A 13,629-nucleotide genomic window follows, 5' to 3' on the forward strand; every position below is an offset into this window, starting at 1 on the left:
GAAAAGTAATCTAACTAGTAGTGCAACTAATTACTGTTGCCAGAAAGTAATAAGTAATGAAATAATATTACTTTTGAAAGGAGTAACTAGTAATAAGTAATAAATTACGTTTTTGGAGTAACTAGCTCAATACTGCTCAGAAGTTCATTATTCATATTACCAATGTTCATTTGGCTAAAAAAACATTAACTGCTAAAAGAATGTTGCAACTCAAATAGCCCAGACAATACATTTTTTGTATAGAATAATTATATAATGTATATAGATCTTAGTCAGGCTAGCATCCTGCAATCCATATTTAATTTCTGACAGGAAAGAAACAAAGTTATGTGGAATAGAAGTACGTGTTCAATGGACTGGACTGTTGTTTAACAATATACCGACTGTTCAGCTAATAAAATGTCTTTCCCAATAAACTTTCAGTATAGACAACAACTCCATAAAACAGTTTTGAAAATGACTGAGCTACACCTGTTTGAAGTTGATTGTCAGCAGTCAATTATGAGAAAAACCAAGTTCCAAAGCAAAATCACCTACAGTAACAACGTTTTATCTTTTCCTCCACTTCTTTTCTTAATAATAATTACTATATTAATAATTACAATATAGCTATTTTTATTTTATCTTTGTTATTAAAATTATAACAGATGCAAATAAACAGAAAAAACAAATATAAGAGAAACAAATGAAATAGTGCATTACTTTTTAACCTTACATCTAAACAGAAGGATTCAAGTAAGAAAAACAAATAGGCTAATAAAATGTCAATCAAAAATCACTTTAGTGTGTTCATTAGAAATAAAATGTTTATTAAAATTACAAAAGCAGTTCAAGCAAGAGTAGCGAGTAATTCTTTTCTTTTATTGTTTGATTAGCATTGAGACAGGCAGCTTATATATTAAAGGGATCATCGGATGCAAAATGCACTTTTACATGTTGTTTGAACATAAACGTGTGTTGGCAGTGTGTGTACACAACCACCCTATAATGGTACAGCTACACTCTTTTTTTTATCTCGTTAAATAATTTCCCCTTTCTCATATCAAGCTATTCTCAGATGTCTGTCTATGTGACGTCACATGGAGGAAGGCCGCTCCCGGGATTGTTGATTGACACTAGCGCTGTACCTTAGACCACCCTGAGTGAGCTGTCATCACTCCGCCATTGTTTCGACGCTGGAGCAGATGTAGACAAGAATGACTCCTAAGCGATTGAAGTGTTTTGTTGTTGGATGTAATAATGAACATAGCAGTCATCATTTACTCCCGACATCTGAGCCGCTGAAGACGCAGTGGATTACATTTGTTTTTGAAGGGAATGTGCCCCCCGATCTACCTAAATGTGCCTTTTTTTGCCGAATCATTCTTTATCCAGCTTCCCCTACAGAAGAAGTGAATATGCCCTTCCTAATAACGTGCTAGTTAGCAAGTTTCACGGTGAATGCAGCTGAAGTTTACCTTCTCTCAGAGAGTGGCCTGGAAGAGAGGGGTGGGGCGAGCAGAGCTCATTTGCATTTAAAGCGGCATATAAGAAAACAGGTTGCTCTAAAAAGAGCTGTTTTTGACAGGGTAAAAAGGTTGTTGTTTTACACTACCATTGAGAAATGTTAACCAAAGTATGTTATAGACATCTAAGACCCTAAAGAATCATATCAACTTGTGGAAAATGGGCATCCGATGACCCCTTTAAGACCTACTGTAATGCACCAATCTAATATAATGTTACACATCAGATGTTTTTCCCCAACAGTTACACAAATTTTCACTTGAAAGGGTCACTCCACCGCAAAATTAAAATTTTGTCATTAATCACTTACTCCCATGTCGTTAAAAGCTTCGTTCGTCTTCGGAACACGATTTAAGATATTTTGAATTAAAATCGGAAGGCTTGAGACTGTCACATAGATTGCCAAGTAACTAACACTGTCAAGGTCCAGGAAAGTATGAAAGACATCGTCAGAATAGTCCATCTGCCATCAGTGATTCAACCGTAACGTTATGAAGTGACGAGAATACTTCTTGTACATGAAGAAAACAGAAATAACGACTTTATTCAACAATTCCTCTCCTCTGTGTCTCTCCAAATCAGCGAAGCGCCATTTTGGCAATTCTGAGCAGTATGCAGATGGAGTACGTTCTTCTGTGTCAGCCGCGCTGCGCCAATGCGCTGTTTGCTTTCAAACCAAAGCGTAAATACACGGAAAAAAACATACCCTTGTGACGTGGCTGACACAGAAGAGCATACGCCGCCTGTGTGCTGCTCAGATTTGTCAAAATGCAGCTACACTGATTTGGAGAGAGACAGAGGAGAGGAATTGTTGAATAAAGTCATTATTTTTGTTTACTTCATGCACAAAAAGTATTCTCGTTGCTTTATAACGTCATGGTTGAATCACTGATGACTATTCTGACGATGCTTTTCATACTTTCCTGGACCTTGACACTGTTATTTACTTGGCAATCTATGGGACAGTCTCAATCCTCCCTGTTTTCATCAAAAATATCTTAAATTGTGTTCCGAAGATGAACAAAGATTTTACGGGTTTGGAACGACATGGGGGTAAGTGATTAATGACAAAATTTTCATTTTGGGATGGAGTATCCCTTTAAGACATAACATGTTTACATGAATACTCACTACAACAGATATTTTGAAGTATTTATTGTAATCTGTATAGTAGGATCACTCGCTGTCTTCAGATGTGTCAGTCAGACCTCTCAGAAAACATACAAATAAAGATCATTTTAGATGTTGAATTACTATTTGGAGCATTGGGATCACTAGACGGGGACTTAATACATCTATGTGAAAACTTCAAATTCAACCAAAACTGAATTTTTTTCAATTTTTTTTTTCAATTCAAAATTACCCTGTGTGCATTCCGATTCATTTAGCCAGCACGGGTCACAAACAGTCTTTACACTTAGCATTTTTGCTCAAGTTGTTAGTGGATTACTTTAAACCCACTTTTGTCTCTACTAACTGAGCAATGAGTGAAAATTATTTTATGTGGTAATTGACAGCATGACACGTATACTGCTGACAAAGAGATGAACTTGTAATGTAATGTTCCTTGAAGAAATTGGATGATTCAGATTTGCCTTTGAGTACCATGGTACTTTCAAATGTGAAAAAGAATTTAAAAAATCCAAATACTTACTAAATCTAATATTCAATGTATAAATCAGTAATACAAAATATTGTTCAAAAGTTTTGAGCTCAGTCTGAAGGTTTTTGTCTCTTATCCTATGGATGCCATTGTTGTATTAAACATACATCAAAAACAGTAATACAGATTTGCTGCTCAATAAACATTTAAAAATATCAACTTAATTTTCAGCATGATGACTCCAATCTTCAGCGTCACGTGATCCTTCAAAAATCATGCTGATTTGCTGCTCAAGAAACATTTCTTATTATCAATTTTGAAAACAGTTTTGTTGCTCAACATTTTTGTGGGAGCCGTTAAACTGTTTTTTTTTTCAGGATTCTTTGACAAACAGAAAGAACAAAATGAAAAATGTTTTTTTCAGATGTTGTTCTAATATCACTTTCGAATATTTTAATGCATCAATGCTGAATCATAAAAAAAAATCTTGTTGACTTCAAAATCGATTACCTTTACTCATCTTCATCTCTAGATATCTCTCTCCCACTGTCTCTCTCTTCACACTACTCTGTGCCAGATCTAATGTTCAAATAAATGCAGATTTTGTACATCCCCTGACCATAACTTCATCAGCTATACACTTCTAAACAGTGTATAGAAGTCACATAGTGACCAATTTTCACATTCACACTTAAGATATGACTGACTTTGTAAAAACCCTGAACAATTCATTCTCTCAGCCCACAAACTTCACACACGTTAATCAACACTAAACCAGCTAAACTGGGTTCTAGATATGAATAGGTGACATTTCTATTCACAGGCATACTCTGCTAGGTCAATCAAGGTCTGATTTTGTCTATGTGCGTATGTATTCCTTTGTACATGAACTTTCCCTTCTTTCTCAATCAAAACTACAAAACTACAGTTACTACAATGTTACTATATGGATGGTTGCCATACTGTTGCTATGTGGTTCCTAAAGTGTTTGAGGCAGTTTTTGTGGCGTTGCTTTGCAGTTGCTGAATGAGTTGCTAGGACATTGCTAGGTGGTTTCTTTAGGGTGGTTTCTTATGGTTCAGATGATATGATATCCTGATCTTTAGATATATCTTGTCTCCCTTTTTTAAAGAAAATCTGAGGGAGTTTTTCATTAGTTTCTTTCTTTCGCCAGAAAATATACACAAATTTGACCTCATAGAAATAGCCAACACACGTTTCCTCAACAAACCACATGATTTGAGGTTTGTACCACAGGGTTTTATCTAAATCCAGAAAAATAAAATTGAAAAAAAATATATATATTTTCTCGTAGATGTACTCCAATAATCTTATTTACAAAAAATTTTTTATAGCATAGTAAGCAGTCTTAGATAATGCTTTCAGTTTAACACTTTCAGCAGTTTTTTATGTAACCATAAAATGGGCACAAAGTCATACTGATGTGACAGTTGATGTCTTGGTTTGAATCTGATGGCTGGACCAGTTTCTGATTGAGTTTCTTCTATCGAAAACGTTTGGCAGTTAACGGCAGATTGTGTTTATTCGATACTGTAAGCTTGCTTGAAATGAGGAGTGTTTGTCTCCTTTTATAATTACCTTTTATGGTGCATTATCTGACACGCACAATAATCCCAATCAATGGCCCGATTAATGAATTATACAGACAAATCTTTACTCATTCACTTCATCTCTGTGACTACCCAGTCGCTTATCAAAGATTTCTGATGGAGGAAAAACAGTAAAACAGAAGAAGAACCTATTTAGATCATGCAAACAAGAGCACAGACCTCCTCTATCAAACACCGGAAACAAGTACGACTTTTAAAATAGAAATGGCCCCCAAACTGCAGCGCGCTCCCTAAGTGTGTCCTTTCTGACATTTCATCTATGACACAAAATTAATGAGCTCTACTGTACAGTGTTTAAAAGCCATGTTAATGATTTGTAATCGAATCAGGCTGTAGGAAATTCCCCAGCCAGTTAATTAAACCATCAAGCCATTTGTATTCCAAGAAAGACAATGACTCTTAGTTCAAGAGAATAATGTAAAGAAATAAAAAAGTAGCAGATGGATAGGGAATAACTGTCTTGCATATAGACAGTGGAAAAAGGGTGTGGACCGGCTGTGAGTCTCATGACACGGTCACTTCCTTCCACTGTCACGACTCATTGTCATACGCAGCTAATATACAGAATCCTCTGGAGGTTTCAGAGAATGAGCGACTCATCGCTGCGTGTTCAGAGGCTGGAGGGCATTTTGATGGAAAAACAGCTGAGCAAATTGTTATCCATTGCGAAACCAGCTAACAGACTTGTCATTGCTGATATTTGAGAATTGTACATGAAATGAGACACATTCTGATCTCTGTGGGAAAGTCAAATGTGCTCATCTGTGGTCTAGCACTAAAAGCTAAAAGCAGCCATGAACATTTTTCAGTAACACAATATATATATATATACACACATATATGTATGTATTTTGTATATATGTATGCATTTTGTATATCACAATGTATTCTGCACTTACAGCAGAGGAAGTGATCGAACGCTCTTCTAGAATGTTCTCTCTCTCTCTCCTTCTCTCTCTCTGTTGCGCAGCAATTTCATTGGTTTGATTAGTTTAGATTGTTCATTTTAGCAAATTGTTTTGTTCTGACAGTGTATTTCAATTTAATGGTTCAAGAAGTAGATTGACTTATTCATATAAGTAGTGTTCACAAAAGCCCCTGCACATCATTTTCTACCATTTCATTTTTACATTTTTTTTTAATCATTTGGTTTTAAAGTTTCTTTGAACTTTTTAGTTGAATTAGTGTAGTGTTATTTTAGTATTATTTATATACTATATAAATTTAGTATATATAAATTTAATAATTTAATTTTTTAATATTTAGCCATTTCAAAATTTTTAAGTACTTTTATTACTTCTGCTGAAGTAAGAAGAGTTTTATTGGCAACTAACTTAAATAAGTTTCTTTCATCTAATATTTATTATTACTTTTTAAAAATAATTATTTTATTTCAGATTTATTTTAATTTTTAAAATCATTTTTTGTGTTTGTTTTAGTTAATAACAACAACACTGGTTCTTAAGTAGCTTCAATGTTTTTAATATTTAGCTTTTTTAAATTTTTGTTCGAGTACTTTTATAACTTCAGCTGAAATAAGAAGTGTGTTACTGGCAACTAACTGAAATAAGTTTGTTTTTCATCTTATTATTTTTTAAAAGAATTGAAGAGTTTATTTGCAAAAACAGTGATAACCCAGTTTTTTTAAAATAAAAAAAATAAATAATGTTTTTTTATGTTTTTTTGTTTTATTGTGTTAGTTAGCTGTATTTTTTGTTATCTTTTATCTAATTAAAATAACCAAATTTTATTTCAGATTTATATATCAGATTTATTTCAATCATCATTTTAGTCCAAGACAACAACACTAGTCCAAGTAGCTTTAATGTAGTTCACTACTTTTTATTTAGTAACTTTAAATATAGTTAACTAGCATCACTTTTATTTAAAGACATTAGACTAGAATTAGTCTATAGGAAGCTTCACATAGTGTTGTACTATGATCTGTTCAGGTCCTCGGATTCAGAAATTATTTGTTCCGATGGCAATGATAACAATGTGAAATAAATCAATAAGCCGGAAAGATGCACCAAAACTTTCAAGGTAGCTTCTCCAACACACAGTACCTTCATCTGTTTTCTCGGTTTGAATACTTTCCTGCCAAAGCTCAAGGGTTTAAAATGAATTCTAACTGTACATGAACTAAATGCACGGCCATGCATACAGTTTTTACTTTGAGCAGTTCTTGTTCTCCTCTTTCTTCCACTTTCTTTCTTTCTTCCCCCTCATTATTAAACATATTTACAAATGCTTAGTAGTTTCAAAAACATACAATACAGGACATTTATTTAAAAAAAAAAAAAAAAAAGACTCATGCATGCCTTCGCAGACACTGACCTCCATGGGGTTGCTATGGAGATGCTACACTATGGAGATGGCCTCGTTCACACTAACTCAAATGACCCCCATCGCTCCTGATCAGCCAATCAGAGGTGACTTGTTACATCACTCAGTTTCAGCCAATCACATAGAACTCCAGTTCTTGAGGCAAAGCCAGCATCCACTGATTACAGTGGAGCCACACAGATACGATCCTTTAAGCAAATCAAGTCAAAGTGACATCAATTTTGGCAAATCACAAAACGGCATTCAAATTGTAGTTAAAGCTTGCCTGAAGATATGCTCTGTCAGTCTGATGAAATATAGAACAGGGCTGAGGAACTTGTATTAGTCACCATGACTAAGGACTTTCAAAATGAAATCGTTTTTACCTCATTGTTCAAAGTGACCTATTGGAGTTTTTTTTTTTTTTTTTTTTTTTTTTTTTGAGGAAGTAGGAAATGTAAGCGTTTCTGACAGGAACGGTATCAGAATGATAATCAGAATGGTGTATGTGGGTAAGCATTTTATTGGCAGAGAATCCAAGTGAGTCATTGTGATAAGGAAAAAAGTGTATAAACCAGAACGGTGCCAGGGCAGAGAGGTTCAGAATGATTATTGCAAACACTTGAAACAATATTTAGTTTCCTACACACCCACGTGTTTGTCTATTGATAATGAAGTCAAACAAATAATCTTTATTGGATGAAAATTGTACGGATAAATACAGAAAAATGGGAGAAAACTGATGCTTGTTGATTGCTGATGACTAACAGACTTATGCTCATAATACAATTGGGACAAATATGCTAATGAAAATGTGTAGTCCATCACTAAGCAACTGTCAGACTCTGTTCCATGTCTCGTGTTGTGTTTTACTCCCCCACGCGCTCCAGTTTGATGTTTATGCCCATATTTGGTTTTCTGCCCTGTCTATATTTAGTTCTATTGGTTCCAGCTGGGTTTAATTAGTTACTGTGTATATAAAGTGTATTCTGCCCCTCGTTTCCAGTCCACTATTAAATGTAATTTTGTGTTCTGTGTTTCCCGTGTTCATGTGTTCCCAGCTTTGTGTTATCATTGAAGTCTTTAATTTGCTTTACTCCTCGTCTCCTCACTCCTTCGTTCCCATGCTTCCTGTGTGAATCGTGATAGAACAGCGGATCAAAACAGTAAGCAGCGCCCCTTCTCCCATGTTTTTGTCTATTGTTTAGTCAATAGTTTTTCCATTGTTCTCCCCACGGTATGAGGACCGCCCTTCTGTCAAGCCCACCGGCAGTGGCTCCCACATACCTGCCGGCCGCTCCTGAGTCAAGTTTGCCGGTTGCTCCAAAGTCTAGTCCACCAGCCACTCTGAAGTCAGGCCCACTGGCCGCCCCAGAGCTTGCTCCAGTGTCGGCTCCAGCCCCAGAGCTCGCTCTAATGAGGGCTCCTGTTCACGAGTTCAGCCCACAGAGGGCTCCTTTTTACGAGTTTAGCCCACGGAGGGCTCCTGTTCCCGAGTATGGCCAACGAAGGCTTCTGTTCCCGAGTTTAGCCCAGTGAGGGCTCCTGTTCCTGAGTTTAGCCCAGTGAGGGCTCCTGTCCCTGAGTTTAGCCCAGTGAGGGCTCCTGTTCCTGAGTTTAGCCCAGTGAGGGCTCCTGTCCCTGAGTTTAGCCCAGTGAGGGCTCCTGTCCCCTAATGTAGCCCACGGAGGGCTCCTGTCCCCGTGTTTAGCTCAGTGAGGGCTCCTGTCCCTGAGTTTAGCCCAGTGAGGGCTCCTGTCCCTGAGTTTAGCCCAGTGAGGGCTCCTGTCCCTGAGTTTAGCCCACGGAGGGTTCCTGTCCCTGAGTTCCTGCAAAGATGCCTGTAAACCTCTTCAAGTATTCTGCCCCTCATTTTCTGTCTGCTGTTAAATGTCATTTTGTGTTCTTCCAGTGTTCCCAGCCCCATCTTAATATTAAAATCAAAGTAATTGGAATTTGCTTTACTCCTCGTCTCCTCGCTCCTTCGTTCCCATGCTCCCTGTGTGAATTGTGACAGCAAAGTCTTCAAAGCATTTTTTACCCTCCTCGTTCCTCTAATAATCACCACAACATTATCTTTCTTTCCATTAGCAAGGTCGCCGGTTTGATTTGCAGAGAAAATACATGGTAATAAAATACTGCTCTCTGAAACTCTTTCAAGTACAATCAGTTTGAGCAAGGACCATGAATTTAATGCATTAATTTAACATTAACAATGAATTATTTAAATGATAAATTTATTACATGCTCATGTCAAATTAAATGCACATTATTTCATATATTTTGTGTATAACTATACACATAACATGCATATATTATGTAAACAAAAACTTTTATTGCGATGCGATTAATCGCATTTGACAGCACACACACTTATATATAGATAGAAATAATTTAGAAATGTATAATTAATAGGGCAAATTGAAATGTTTTTATTTAGATCTTTTAAGAAAGTGTAAATATAATTAAAATGTTATTAATATTGATATATTTTCACGGTCACTTTATTTTAAGGGTCAATTCACACTATTAATAAACCAGTAACTACTATTTCTGCTTCAAACTACTAATTTGCTGCTTATTAATAGTAAGTAAGGTAGTTGTTAAATTTGGGTATTGGATAGGATTAGGGATGTAGAATATGTGCTTTATAAGCCAATATGGTGTTTATAATTGTTTTAATTTTATATTTAATAAAAGGCATGCTAATAAGCAATATAAGCAAATTGGTCCATTAGTTAATAGTATATATATATATATATATATATATATATTTATATATATATATATATATATATATACACACACACACACACACACAAACACACACACATACATTTGTCTGTAATTATGTGTGTAAGTGCATGTTGGCTTCCCTCACTGCAATATTCACAATGCAGTTGGAAGCCAGACGTCCTTTCTGAAAGACCACAACCCATTTGAAACATTGATAAAAGAACACTTACTCTTGATCGAAGAGAGCATATACGGTCTTCCACGCGTGTGGGAGGGTGTGAGGTGGGATTACATGTGATGAAAATGACTAATAGGCCATTCAGTGTGAGGTTGTCAACGGTCATTGGAGCGTGGAGGAGGCGGGGGCCTGGGAAAGCAGGGCATGAATTCATGTGTTGTGTTGTATGCCATGTGCCAGATTAGTGTGCTGTGCGCCAATGTGTCCATGTACTTGCAAGCGTGACAGCTTTGTATATTACAGTGTCTGGACACATTGTCATCTTTTCAGCAGGCGAGCGAGTGATTGTGAGTGTTTATCGCAATTGTTGTGTTGGTGCGTGTAAGTCCATGAATATACCCGTAACACTACAATGAAGGCTGTGGGTTTGGCTCAAGTGTATCTCAAAAGAGTGATTGTATCTTAAAGATGGCTTGTTTGTGTTCGTGTTAGTGCAAGGTTTGAAATTAACACCCGCCAACCCGCCAAATGTGGGTGAAAATCAGTTGTGGTGGGTAACGATATCAATTCACTAGCCAATGTGGCGGGTTACTTTTCGTAAGTTATGTTCACTCATTAATTTCTTGGGCAAGTTCATGCAAGCCAGATCTGCGCAGGTTTAGCGCAAAGACTGAACTCGTGAGACATCATGACATTGAGTATATTGGAAAAAACAAAAACGAGTGCACGCATATGCGACTACGCATTTAGAGTGCATTCTTTCACTGCATGATTCAGTCTATTAGTATGCATTAAGGATTATCACATAATTCAAGATAAGGGGGCAGAAAATTTATATAATTTCATATAGTTAATATCACAAGAAGAGTGCCGTTTTAAAGGGGTCATATGATGTGATTTCAAGTTTTCCTTTCTCTTTGGAGTGTTACAAGCTGTTCATGAATAGATAAGATCCCTAAAGTTGCAAAGACTAAAGTCTCAAACCCAAAGAGATATTCTTTATAAAAGTTCAGACTTGGCCACGACCTCCTAAATGCCTTGTTTAAACACGCCCCCACATGTCTACATCACGATGTGGGAATAGTATGTAGCTCCTGTGGCTCAGTGGTAGAGCATTGCGTTGGCAGCGTAAAAGGTTCTGACTCACAAACTGTAAGTACTATTTAAAGAATTTGCCACTGATGATTCAAACACGAGTTTTGAGCAGTGTAGAGTAGCGCTTGTTTGTCGTTTCTCCAATCACAAATGCAGACATGGTTTTATGTTTATGCGGCACAATGCAATGCGTAAAAAGACAGTACAAGTCATTATAATCCGTAATTATTATCCCCACTGGATGCAACAAATGGCTCGTTTTTAAGGGGTTTTATTGTTTTTGTCTTGTCGTGCCGGTGTTATGACCGGGACACAACATCACAGTATGGTGAGGGGCGTAACATTTCCATCACACGCTTGAGGTATTCGGCCAATCACAATGCACTGGATAGCTGGCCAATCAGAGCACACCTCGCTTTTAAGACTGATGAGCTTTGTAGAAATCGATGCATTTCAGAAAGGCTGGGCATAGAGGAGAAACAATAATGTACAGTATGTGGAAAATAAAACCTTAAACCTCAAAATCACATTCCACAAAAACAAATACAAAAACACCAAATACATAAAATAATGTTCTTTTTAGAAACATCATATAACCCCTTTAAAATAATAATAATAATATTCAGCATGGTTAGACGTTTTAGACACCATATTGGCTGTTTTGCGTAATTTCTCCAACAAAAATCATTCCAAACACAGCAACAGCACTGTTTTGCATCTCTGAGCAACATGACGGTTTTTCGTTCCTGAATGAATCAACTGTTTAAATGATTCTGTTCAATCATACTAACTCACTTTACAGTGACTTGCTGCCACCTACTGGCGTGTATAATTGTTTTAATTTTATATTTAAATTATCTTTTCATTTTTTAAATAATTTCAGATATCAGTATTCAACATTCTTCATGTTTAAAATATCATAACATTATTTATGCATTTGTAACTGCAGGTTAAAGCATCCCATGCCCCTCTAAGCTGCATTAACATGTGTAAATACATCTAAATGCCACTTCATGGGGTTGGCTAGTAGAAGTTATGAATGGCTGGTAACTTAAAAATTTGGTAGCCAAATTGGCTGTTGAGTGAAAAGGTTAATTTCAATCCCTGTGTTAGTGAGAGTATGCGGTTTGTATGTGTTTGTGCTAATTTTAATAAATGATATAATAATGTCAGGTCACATGGGCAGACCACAATCCCAGCAGCCAATAAACAGCTGACACAGATAAACAACATTCTACACACACACCTACCTCCCCTCTGACAGCCACTGCTATATCAAGTATCAATTCACTATGGCCCTCTAGTGGAAACAAAGTACACAACATAGTAAAAACCAAACGCTGAGGCATCATGTACACATTTCAGGATCTGATTTACATTTTAGCTTTGAAATCTCACTTTAACTGGAGAGATCTGAGTCTCTGAACAGCACTGCCTTCGGAAAAACAACCTCCATAGTGTGTGATGCTAAAGCTATGAGACAGATGGTTATGTAACACACACATACACCAGCATGTCCAGCCGAACAGAGAGAGAGAGAAAGAGAGAGAAGCCTATAGGCTGAGACGTTTGCTCATCACTGACATTTCATCAGCTGGACACTGTCACATGGCCTCTTTACTTACCAATCCGTAATTATTATCAAAACCAGGCTCTCCCAGTTCAATTGTTTATTCCTCCTTGTTTTTTTATCCATCTCTACATTGGTGTGTTTGCCTGAGGCAGCAGCTGCAAAGAGTGCGAAAGAGCCACCAGACCGTGACAACACCAGAACACACTCACAAATAACTTCCTTCATCTAATTAGTGAACGCACACTCATAAACCACAACATGAGGCTTTAATAGCAATACATGAGGGAAACAGAATAACAAGAAACTAGACTGCTCTAAAGAACACGTCACCACAATGGTTCGTTATGCAGTTGCTCATTTTCTGAGCAAGTTATTTCTGTGATCTACTTAGGCTTACAACACCTTTCAAAAATGCAGCCCTGATTGATTTTTCTTAAGTTGCTTTGTCATTGCTAAGATGTTATGGGTGCTTGCTATTGTGTCGCTTACTGGTCCAAGTCAGACCTTAAAGGGATAGTTCACCCAAAAATGAAAATTCTGCCATTAGCCTAATTACTCATCCTAATGTTGTTCCAAACCTGCAAGACCTCCGTTCATCTTTGGGACACAAAATAAGATATTTTTGATGAAATCTGAGAGCTTTTTGACCCTGCAAAGACAGCAACACAACTACCACGTTCAAGGCCCAGAAAGGTAGTAAGGACATCATTAAAATAGTCCATGTGGCATCAGTGTTTAAACTGTAATGTTATGAAGCTACATTACAGTTGAACCTCTGATATCACATGGACTATTTTAACAATGTCCTTAATAACTTTCATGATCTTGAACGTGGTAGTTTCATTGCTGTTCATGCAGGGTCAGAAAGCTTTTGGATTTCATCAAAAATCTTCATTTGTGATCCAAAGATGAATGAAGGTCTTACGGATTTGGAACTACACGAGTGAGTAATTAATGACAGAATTTTCATTTTTTGGTTAAT

The 13,629-nt window shown here is 36.6% G+C and overlaps 1 protein-coding gene and 1 long non-coding RNA gene across 2 annotated transcripts in view; one reads left to right on the top strand and one right to left on the bottom strand.

The window, feature by feature from the left end:
- Positions 1 to 13,629, bottom strand: part of LOC109057892 — a 52,931-nt gene that overhangs the window by 27,500 nt on the left and 11,802 nt on the right. The gene's annotated exons all lie outside the window — the stretch shown is intronic.
- LOC109057884 (muskelin-like) overlaps positions 1 to 13,629 on the top strand; it is a 63,698-nt gene that overhangs the window by 11,743 nt on the left and 38,326 nt on the right. The window lies entirely within an intron of this gene.

The sequence above is a fragment of the Cyprinus carpio genome, chromosome B4, assembly GCF_018340385.1.
Source record: "Cyprinus carpio isolate SPL01 chromosome B4, ASM1834038v1, whole genome shotgun sequence".
NCBI lineage: Eukaryota > Metazoa > Chordata > Actinopteri > Cypriniformes > Cyprinidae > Cyprinus > Cyprinus carpio.